Source organism: Hemiscyllium ocellatum, chromosome 27 (assembly GCF_020745735.1).
Source record: "Hemiscyllium ocellatum isolate sHemOce1 chromosome 27, sHemOce1.pat.X.cur, whole genome shotgun sequence".
Lineage (NCBI taxonomy): Eukaryota > Metazoa > Chordata > Chondrichthyes > Orectolobiformes > Hemiscylliidae > Hemiscyllium > Hemiscyllium ocellatum.
The window spans coordinates 5,868,531-5,880,780 of record NC_083427.1 but is presented as its reverse complement, the minus strand read 5'-3'; positions in this window follow the sequence as shown (position 1 = coordinate 5,880,780).

Here is a 12,250-nt window from a genome sequence, read left to right as displayed (position 1 = left end):
TTTAGTGGTAAGCCAAAATATTTCAGATGTACTGAGAGAGGAAACCTTGGAGGCCTCATGCAGCGAGGGCTTATGGGTAGAGCTTGGAAATGGGAAATGTGCACGAATTTTTATGTGATTGTACTGCAGGCCTCCCGACAGCTTATGGTGGTAGAGGAAGAGAAAAGTATACAGACAATGTAAAATTATAAATGCAACAACGTTATTGTCGCGGTCATTACAATTTCCCTGTATTGAATGGGACTGACTTTGTGCTGGGGGAAATGTATTCAGCCCAAATAGGGAGAGGCCGTACAAGTCTTGCAATTGGGGAATGACAACGGCCACGTGAAGTCTCAGTGGGGGAGTATTTCGGGACAAGTGCTTGTAATTCTCTAATTTTGCATTCAGTTATGGAGAACGATAAACGTAGTCCTTGATGAAATAACTACATTAGGAGAAGACTAGGAACAACGGAATCAACCAGGAACTGAGGAATGTGCATTTGCAGCCACTGTTTCTCAGTAAAACCAAACATGGAAGCACATGTAAAGCTTGGGAACTGAAGACAGATGAGCACCTCAATGATCACAAAGATAGCAGGAAATTTACCATATTTACTACAGCCTTGAAGAAGGAAAGGAGGAATTACCAAGGGAAGATATTTACCTGGGGAAAAGGAAATTATGACGCTATCAGGCAGGAGTTGGGAAGTACAGACTGGGAGCAATTGTTCCACAGGAAGGGCACAACAGACATGTGGAGACTACTTAAGGAGCAGTTGTTGCGAGTGATGCACAAATTTGTTCCTTTGAGACAGGTAAGAAGGGGTAAGATTAAGGAACACTGGATGATGATCACAGAGGAGCTTCCTGTCAAAAGGAGGCAGGCAGTTGTCGTAAGATGGAGGAAACAAGGATCTAGCACAGCTCTAGTGCATTACAAGCTTGCTATAAACGAGCTCAGAAATGGACTGAGGAGAGAAGGGCGGGCGCACCAAGAAGGCTTGGCAAGAAGGATTCGGGAGAACGCAAAGGCATTTTACTCGTACGTGAAGAATAAGAAAATTATCAGGGAAAGGTAGAGCCAATCAGGGATAGCGGAGTGAACTTGTGCGTGGAATCTGAGCAGAAAGGGGAAGCCCTGAATGAGTTTGTTGCTTCGGTTTTCACCAAGGAAAGGGGCCTGGTTGTGAATGAAACCTTAGAGGAACCGGGATATAGTCTTGACCAGATCAGGAGTAATGAAGTTGATGTGTTGGAAATGTTGGAAAACATTACGATTGATAAATCCCCACGGCCAGACCAGACTTATTCTGGACTGCTCCGGGAAGCAAGAAAGGAGGTTGCTCAGTTGCTGGTGAGGATATTTGCCTCCTCACACTCCACTGGAGTCGTACCAGAGGAGTGGAAGAAGGCGAATGTCGTCCATCTTTTCAAGGAAATCCCTGGCAATTACAGACCCGTCAGTCTTACCTCTGTGGTCAGCAAAGTTTTGGAAAGAATTCTGAGGGATAGGATTTATGACTATTTGGCAAAACATACTGTGATTAAAGGCAGTGATCATGGCTTTGTGAGGGGCAGGTCATGCCTCACAAATCTTATTGAGATCTTTGAGTCGGTGACAAGACGGGTCGATGACGGTCGAGCAGTGGATGTGGTTTATTTGGACTTCAGCAAGGCATTTGATAAGGTTCCGCATGGTGCGCTCGCCCATAAAGTCAGGAAGAATGGGATACAGGAAGATTTGGCTATCTGGATTCAGAATTGGCTGGCTGACAGAAGGCATAGAGTGGTTGTAAATGGAATGTATTCTACCTGGAGGTCAGTGTTGAATGGTGTGCGCCAGGGCTCTGTTCATGGGCCTCTGCTCTTTGTACTTTATTTTCTAAATGACTTGGATGAGAAGGTTGAGGGGTGGGTTAGGAAATTTGCATATGACACTAAGGAGGGAGGTGTCGTCGATAGTACAGAGGACTACTGCAGGCTGCAGCGTGACATAGACAGAATGCAGAGCTGGGCTGAGAAATGGCAGATGGAGTTCAACCTGGTTAAAGGGCCTGTTCTGTGATGTGCTTTTCTATGTTCTATGTTCTAAAAAAACTCAAACAAAGAATTAAGAGAATAAAAACTGGGCAGGGAATATCATTGGTAAACATGATTAAGGACACTATCAAGGCTTCTTCAACATGTATGAGGCGTGAAAGCAATGCTAGCGAAAGGGTAAGTCCATTCAAGGACAAAGGACATTTATGCATGAAACCGGAGGATTTGCATGAGGTCCTTACCAAATGCTTTGTATTGGTACACACGAAGCAGAAGGATATGGTGAATGTTAGTGTGGGGAAAGGTATGTTGATATTATAGGGTTTTAGAGAGCACATCACAATGGTTTCCCAGAACGTTTTTCCGTTTGGATGCTATTGCAGTGACTGAACAAAAGTGGTTTCTTTTCACTTGAACATCAATGGATGAGGAGCGACCTGATAGAAGCTTACAAGTTATGAGATGCATTGTTCGAATGATTTATTAGGGACATTCTTCCAGGTTAGAAATGCCATTTCTCAGGAGCATGGTTTTAACATAGAATATAGGACATAACAGCACAGTGCAGGCCCTTCAACCCACGATTTTCTGCCGAGCATTTAGCTCAACCAAAGACCAACCTAAGCTACACGCTCCTCAATTTACTGACGTCCATGTGCTTGTCCAGCAGTAACCTAACTTCTCTCGTATCTCCTACTGCATTACCACGTTAAGGTAAAAGGAAACTTGCTCAAAGGAGATGTGAGAGGCAAATATTTTATACAGAGTGTGTTAATGCCTGGAACGCGTTACACAGTACATAGGTAGGCGAATACAATAAAAACTCTTGCGAGGCATCTTGTCAAAAATGGAGGAGGCAGTGAGTCGAGGGATATGTCTGTTGGAAAGGTAATATCTTGTTTAGTTTAGAAGGACACCGTGGAATAGGATAGTCTTGGCAACCCTGAGCACCTTTGCCTATGCTGTACTGTTATGTGTTCTTTTTATTCCTTGCTTTCTCGAAACAGATGATGTCAGACCTGCTGAGTTTCTCGAGCCATTTCTGTTTTGTTCAGCACACTCCTTACCAGTCGCAATTTATCATTCACAAACCCCTAAAGTGTTGGAGGGGGAAATTAAGTGATGTCGAGCAATGGAGTAACAAAGATTATAATTGTGACATATTGAGGATACTTGATAGTCAGAAGAACACATTTCATTGCCGACACTCTCTGCATAACAGCAATCTTATGGAAATGAAATGAGACAATTGAAGGATGCTGTGCATAACGGAAAGAGAAGGGATGGTATATTGGAGGAAATTTGAAACTAGAGTAAGTGAGATACACAGGTGATTTTAAGAAGTGCAGTTAGATACGTAGATTTTAAGAGTTATAGAGTCCTACAGCACAAAGATAGACTCTTTGTCCCAAATTGTTCGATGCTGACTAAACTGTCTGTCTGTGCTAACCCCATTTCCCTGCATTTTATCCGTATACTTCCAAACTTTTCCTCTCCATATATTTGGCCAAATGCCTTTTAAATGTTGTTTTTATAGATATTTTTGTTAGAAATTTAACATTTTTACAAGTTTAAAAAAATAAACAAAACTCTCAAATACAAACATCGATATACAGTTAAATCAAATATACAATAGCCAAAATTTAGCAAAAGAAAAAATTCCGAAAATGAAGGAAAAAACAAAACTCAATTGTCGACTAATCTAACCTACAACTAACCAGAGTGTATATTTAAGTCTCTTACATGCTCGGAATGTGTTAACATCAAATGTAATAAAACTTGTATTCGTGCAGAATTCCTCTCCTAAGAGGCACCGGACCAGCGAGGTTTGTAATCTCAATTAAATAAAAGCCCTTGTTAGGATAGCTGAAACATATGTATTTATGTAATCCAAGAAGGGCTGCCATATTTTATAAAATAATTCGGTCTTTCGGTGCACCGTATTTGTAAGGAAGTCAAGGGGAATACATTCCATAATTAACCTGTGCCAATTTGAAAAGTCCGGTGGGGGCCTCAGCCACCAAATTCACCAAAATACTTTTCCTTGCACAGAAAGCGAGAATATAAAATAGTCTCTTCCCGTATATGTCCAGGGAGGGAAAGTTCGAAAAGCCCCATAGGAGAGATATAGGGTCCACTTTAATTTCCGTTCCTAAAATTTCTGTCAGGGTACTTGCTACTTTATTCCAATATCTACATCTTATGACAGGTCCATACGCAATGTACAAGAGTGGCCACCTCTATTTTACATTTGGGACACATTGGAGATGCTCCTGTCTTAAAATTTCCTAATCGAACCGGTGCTATATGGGCCCTATGAAGTATCTTCAGCTGCATAGCCTGAGTTCTTTTACAGATAGTCATTCTTCTAGCGTTTTCCCAAATATCATTCCATGTTTCTATAGAGATTTCTAGTCCCAAATCCTGATCCCATGTTTTAAGCAGATTATCCATATCTCCCGATACTTCATCATGTAGTAAATGATAAATAGTGCTGACGGAAGATACCCGCACTGGTCATACGACACTACGTTCTCTATCTGATTTGTAATGAATATCTAATAACGTAGTCTTCTTTTGTATATAGTCTAGGATTTGGAAGTATCGAAAGAGGTCTCCATTAAGTAATCCGAATTTCTGACGCAGCTGTTCAAAGGACATCAGGACCCCATCTTTAAATAGGTCCCCTAGACATGAGAAACCCATGGATCTCCAGAGTTTAAAAGAGGCATCTGTAAAGCCCGGTTGGAATCCCCATGCTCCCACTATCGGTGCATAGGGGGATGTTTTATGTGAATTACAATCATTTTGCTGCATTATATTCCAAGCCTTAATTGTGTTTAGCATTATAGGGTTTTCACAATGATCTGTAATGATTTTTCTCTAGTCTGAAAATAAAAGGTTAATAAGTGGGTATTTCACTTGAGAGGCCTCGATATCCAACCAGATTGATTGTGGATCAGACAAGACCCAATCAGCTATGTAACTTAATAGGGAACTTAACTGATATTTCCTGAAATCTGGGAAGTCCAATCCTCCCCTTGCCTGTGGAAGCTGTAACTTCTTCAGCTTAATGAGGGGCCGTCTATGATTCCAGATAAAGGAACTCAGCCATATAATTTACGTAGAGCCACCCTCGGCAGCATCACCGGAAGCATTCTCATAGGATATAGGAGACGGGGCAGGACATTCATTTTAATTAGTGCTATTCTACCCAACCAGGAAATTGGAAGGTCTCCCCATCGCTGGAGGTCCTGCCTTATCCTTTCCAGTAAATGCGCAAAATTAGCTTTATACAACTGACCAAATACTGTGGTAATAAAAATGCCTAAATATAAAAAGCCCTCCAGGGACCAACGAAAGGGAAAAAGGGATCCATCCACTAAGTGTGGTATCACAGCAAGGCCACCCATTGGCACAGCCTCCGATTTTGCAAAAATAATTTTATACCCTGGGAATGAGCTATATGTATTAATAACTTGTATTAGGTGAGGTACGGACATCAGAGGATTACTGAGGAATAGAAGAACATCATCAGCATAAAGGGTAATTTTATGTTTACCTGTACCAATCCTCGGGGCCGTTATATTAGGATCAGCTCATATAGCTTCTGCTAGTGGTTCAATTTTTAGCGTAAATAACAATGGCGAGAGAGGACATCTCTGACGGCAGCCCCTAACCACACTGAAGCTATCCAAACCTAATCCATTGGCAACCACAACTGCTTTCGGATCACTATACAATATTGAGACGCATTTGGGAAACACCTGTCCAACGCCAAACCTTTCCAATGTGAAAAACAAATATGACCATTCAACCCTATCAAATGCCTTTTCCGCATCTAATGAAACTACTACTCCTGGTATCTTTCTCTGATGACAGGCTTGAATCATATTAAAAACCAATCTAATATTACTGGATGATCTACGGCCCTTAATAATCCCTGTCTGATCCTCCTTTATAGTATATGGCAGTACCCTTTCTAGTCTCAATGCTAACGTTTTAGAAAGGATTTTAAAATCTACATTTAGCATGTGTATTGGCCTGTATGACGTACAATCATCTGGATCCTTTCCTTTTTTTTAAGGATAATAGAGACATTTGCCTCTTTCAGCGAAGGCAGGAGACAGCCCTGACTATATGCATAGTTATACATGTCCATAAATTGACCAGCCAATATCTCGTAAATTCTTCATAGATTTCAGCTTGAAAACCATCTGGGCCAGATGCCTTAACGCTCTGAAGTTGCCCAATTGCATCAAGTATTTCTTGAACTGTGAGAGGAGCATTAAGGACCGATACCTGTTCCGAAGTTAGGCACAGAAAGGTCAAATTAAAAAAAATTACTGCATCCTCCTAGTCCTATCTTCACAATCCTGCGATTTATATAACTCAAAATAAAATTCTCTAAAGATCGCATTAATCTTTTTATGATCATGAGACAAAATACCCGTACTTTCCTTGATAGACATAATAGTCTGAGGGGCCTTCTTTTTCTTTGCAAGAAATGCTAAGTATCTACCCGGTTTGTTGCCATATTCATATTATCTTTGCTTTGCAAATCATATTTCCCTCTTAGCCGTTTGAGTAAGTGTACTTTTTAGAGCTGTCCGAAGAGCCGTAATCCTTTGCAATTTAATAATAAAAGGTCTATCAGCGTATGCCGTTTCATCTGCTTTTTAACTGAGCTTCAAGCAGACGCTGTTGTTCTCCCTTCAATTTTTTTCTGGGTCGCTGAGTAGGAGATGATCAAACCTCGCATGTAAGCGTTGATGCTCTCCCACATCATTGATGGATTGCTAGCCTTACCTGAACTAATTTTTAAAATAGTTTTAAGTTCTTGAGAGAAGTACTTTGCAAATTTATGATCTTTCATTACGAAGGGGTCCATACGCCAATGCTGAGGGGATGTCCCATTGTTCCTCGCCTTAGTTTCCATATATACAGCAGCGTGGTCGGAAATTGCTCTACGACCTATTTTACAGGATGATATGGAATTTAAAAAAATCGAGGGGGCAAAAAGCATTTCAATTCAGGTATGACATTTATGTGGATTGGAGTAGAAAGAAAAATCTATGCCCTGTGGATGAAGACATCTCCATACATCTACTAATCCTAATTTGTTCAGATCCACCAGTTGTCTAGATCTGGGAGATATTCCTGCAGTACTCTTGGGAATCCTATCTATTTCCGGATCCATAATACAATTAAAGTCTCCCCCTATAATTGTATGACAGGCACCAAAAGCCATCAATTTCCATTGTAAATTTACAGGGGTATGCTGGGGGACAGTACAAATTTGAAATCCCATATTCCTCTCCATTTATGAGGGCTTTAATCAAAATATATCGTCCAGATTCGTCTTTTATCTGACTTAGGATTTGGAAAGGGAGACTCTTCCGAACAAGAATAGCAACTCCCCTGCCTTTTGAGCTAAAAGAAGAAAAAAAGGCCTGATCAAATCCATCTTATCGTAATTTCAAGAGTTCTTTATCCAGCAGGTGTGTCTCCTGAAGGAGAGCTATATCAACTCTTTCTTTCTTAAGATTTGATAATATTTTCTTCCTTTTGACTTTCGAATTAATCCCCTTGACATTCCAGGTGCACCACTTAACCGACCGATCAACCATAATCATCCTGGAAAATCCGAGACCCCGCGGGAGGGGAAACCCTATCCAGAACATCCCAAGCAGAGAGCAAAGAAAATTTACAAAAGTAAAGGCTCCCTAATACACTCACAAGGGTCTAATAAAAAAAAAACTATTTCTAAATAATAATTTAAAAAAACGTATTTAAGTGGAGATTTTCCCCCTTGTTCCCAGTGGCTGTCATTTTCTTTCCAAAAGTCCATCATATCCTCTCCCAGCACCACAACCTGGATCCTTGACCCAGGCGCTCCTCAATAAAATGTGGAGAATTCAGATACAATACAAAGTTAGATTTGTGTGTGTGTGTGTGTGTGTGTGTGTATGTCACACACACACACACACACACACACACACACACACACACACACACACACACACACACACACACACACACACACACACATACACACACACATACCCACATATACACATAAAATAATAAAAGAAAACAACCCCGGGGGGTGGAGGGGGAAGAAAATGAAATCCTTCTCCCCACTAACCATGATAATATTAAACAGTAAGGTAAGAAAAAAGAGAGAAAGGGGCGGGATATAAACCAATGCGGGGGGAAAGGCAAACCAACATCCATGATCTCTTACTGTTTATCTAAGAGAGTCCAAAAATTCCTTCGCCTTTTCTGGTGAAGCAAAGTTATACACGGATCCTTAATGGGTAAAGCGTAGCATCGCTGGGTCGCATAAAAAGTACGGAATATTTAAGTCCCTTAAACGCTTCTTCGCCTCATCAAATGCCTTCCTCTTTCTGACCACAACTGGGGAAAAGTCCTGGAATAACGTGATCTTGGATCCTTTATACATCGTAGCTTGTTGGTCTTTTCCAAGATTCTTAGAAGCTTCTAGGAGTATGTGTCTCTCCTTATGGCTCTGCAGCAGGAACAGGACTGGGCGTGGGCGCTGGTTCGAACCGGGCCCGTGTATTGCGACCCTGTAGGCCGATTCCACCCTTACCTGGCCTGATCCAGCTTCCAAATTTAAAAGCTGTGGCAGCCACTGTTCGAGGAATGCTGTAAGCTGGCCTTCCTCTTCCCGTTTGGGAAGGCCCAGCAAACAAATATTTTTTTCGTCGACTTCGATTATCGAGGACGTCAATGTAATTCTCCAAGGTCCGGACTCGCTGTTCGTGAGTCCGACCGATCCACAGCCGACTGCGCTGTAGTGTCGGAGGTTGCGACCTTTCACTCCTCCCCTCCGACTCGGCGGTCGATTTCCTGGATGTCTCGATCGTGCTTCTGCAGCGAGGCCGAGAGTGAGTCCCATCGATTTCGTGATTCTTCAATAAAAGCGTCGATGTTCGTATTCAGTTTGGAGATCATTTCCACAAGGCTTGTCACTGTAGGTAAGTCACTCTGGGGCGGCTGTGGACGCCTCAGCTGCAGCTGGAGAGGGTGGGGGAGGGATTCCTGCTTGCTGAGAGCTGCGGGCTTCCTTCCCTTTGGTCATTTTCACGAAATATTAGATTGTTTACATTTAATACAAAGTAACTAATTAAATTAAACAGCTATTAGAAATGATTTGGTGATTGTGATGGGGGTGGGTAACCCACTTCACCCAAGTCTTGGGAGAAGCACTATAGACTCAGACTTGCTGGGTCGCCGCCATCTTGGATCCCCCAAATGTTGTTAATATACCCGCCTCAACCACTTCCGCTGGCAGGTCATCCCATATGCGTTTCACCCTCTGTGTAAAACAAATTCCACTCAGGTTCCCTTTCATTTATTCTCCTCTAACCTTCAACTGATGCTGTGTAGCCCTTGATTCCCCAACTCAGCGGAAAAGTCGAATGACATTCACCCAATGCATGTCTCTCATGATGTGATGCACCTCTATAAGTCACCCTCTCAGTCTCCGAAGCTCTAATGAAGAAAGTCCTAGCTCTTGCAACCTTTCCCTATAACTCAGATCATTGAGTCCAGGCAACATTCTTGCAAATTTCTTCTGCATTATTTCCATTTTAATAACATCCTTCCTGTAACAAGTTGACCAATACTGAGCACAACACTCCAAGTCTGGGCTCAACAAGGTCCTGTAGAACTGCAATATAACGTTCCAACGTCGGTACTCACTGCCTGGAATGTTCGGGATTTCTTCTGAATTGCGAGCAGTACTATGAAACTGTTGCTAGAAGCATGATCGTGGAATATGCAAAAATTAGTCGAACCTAGGGATATTGCAAACATGCATTCATGAAGCAGATCTTGCCTCTCTTGGTTACCAGATGTTTGCATGTACGGAACAGGAGACAGCAGATAGCCCACATTGATAACATGGACACTTGGTTTATTGCGAATCTCCGATGATAGTCCTATTGAACAAGATAATTTGCAAATAAATGCAAGATGTGTCGGTGAAAGCTTTCACAAGACTGTTGCATGTCTGGAAGGATGTTGGCAATAATCGCAAATTCACTTATGTGTCTCTTCTCAGTTTAATGATTAATAAACCTAGTTCACATGAATGGATGCTTCATATGATTGAGTATCTCGTTGTTGACTATTGCTGCATTCAGTATAGAGGACAGTACATTTTTAAACACAGGTGCAGAGCATTTGTTTGCTCAAAATTAAGCAACACCATATTAAATGGAAGCGACACAGAAGAACAGATGTTGGATTCAAATGATAAAAGTAAAGGCATTAAGTTCAAGCCATCACAGGTGGATGTGGAGAAGAGGAGACTTTAAGTTGTTCTATGGTGCAATAGTGGACGCTGGGTACACTCAAAGAAAGAATGTGGATCTCGTCAAACTCAATTTCCAGAGACTGTACATGTGAAACTAACAATTTCAAGAAGAAAGCGAAACAGCAGTTTTTCTTCACCAGATAGCTGAGGAAACTTGCAACGTCCATAAGGTCCCTCCAAACCTTTGACAGATGAGCCATTGAACACGCACTAACCGGATGCATAACGGCCAGAAAGGCAATTGTTGTGCCCAGGACCGTATCAAACTACAGAAAGTTGTGTGAAAAGTAAGCTTCCATGAATGGACTCCATTTGCACCGCTAGTTTCTTCAGAAAGGCTGTCAATGCCATCAAAGCAAATCATGCACCGGTAATGGTCTTCTACAAACCCTTCATCAGACAGACGATACAGAAGTTTGAACACATGCAACAGTAAGTTCAAATACAGCGTCTTCCCTGCCGTTATTCGACTGATGAACGAACTCTTTAACTTCAAATAGTGCTGATTCTGTTAATGGTGACCTTGCCTAGTGTACATGTTCGAGTATATCGCTGTTGAATATTGATGCACTCAGTATAATGTAACCTGCGTGCCTCTGTCCAAGTTTTCTTTTCAACCGATGATTTACATGTTTTTGCTGACGATGATCTGCTTGTACTGCTCGTACTTCGCTGTTGACTGTACTTAGATACATGTGACAACAAATAAATCAATCTATCAGTCATAAAGAAGTCGTAGCGAGTTCTAAGAAAGAGGTCTTATTGTTGTTGTTGAATCAGTAAACACAATCCACCTTCATCTTTATCCACAGTTGGAGTGCAATATTAACTTCACTAATAGTATTCAGAATATTCAACCTACAATAAAGCTTGCAGAGCACATAATTTCAATTTTGTTAACCAGTCTCTTGTCTACTTTTAAATCCTAAATCTACTTTTAGTTCCTATTACTGTCAACTATGTGTTTTTAATCAAGTAATTTCTCATTGAAATTCAAAGGCACTAGAGAGTTTCATATGTTATGGACGAGGCCAGGTCCACCCAAAATTTTGCAAGAAGGTCGCCTCGACCCTAACGTTTTCTTATTTTAAAGGCAGATGTGAAACAGATATGCCAGACGTGATGCAGAGTGTCAAATAGAATTTTGCTTTGAGCAAAAGAGAATTTACTTAAATAGTACAGTTTCAACACGAACAAAAGGAAACCGAATTTAGATTAATTTAATTTTTGAAAACCTAAACAACTTGATATTGCAACTAAAGAGCTGTTCCAATTCTTATAACATCCCATAAGTTCACCCCTTGGCAAATGGTAAATTCGACGCAGATTCTTACAGGTAGGAGAACATTCAGCGATAAAACCAGTCAGGAAAGATCTCCTGAAGCTTGGAACCTTTGTCTGGACTTCTGCAGCTTCTCACTGCTGCAACTCAAATAACTGTAAAAAAAATCGTGAACTGGGAGAATCAAATACATCTTGCCATCGTTAAACTAGACTCTTCTCAAACATTTCTGCACATTTTCCTTAACAGTATGTCTTGAAAATAACGGACAAAATAACATTGTTAAAGGGGCAGCATCGTCACACACATATTCTATGAATTGAACGAGCGTTTTACTTATTGTCATGAAGTTTATTATCATTTGTTACCATTTACAATTGAACACTTTTATTGAATCCAAGATCATCATTCTTGTTAACATTCAAGATGACCCTTCATTAAGAATATAAAGGGGAGATTTGAAATTAATATCATTTGTATTTCTGTTTGCCCACCAGCATTCCGTCAGTTTGTCCATATTTGGGCACACTTTATTGAACAAGAGATATTTTGGTATGGAAGATCGTGTTCACATTCCAAAGCATATCCTAGTATGGA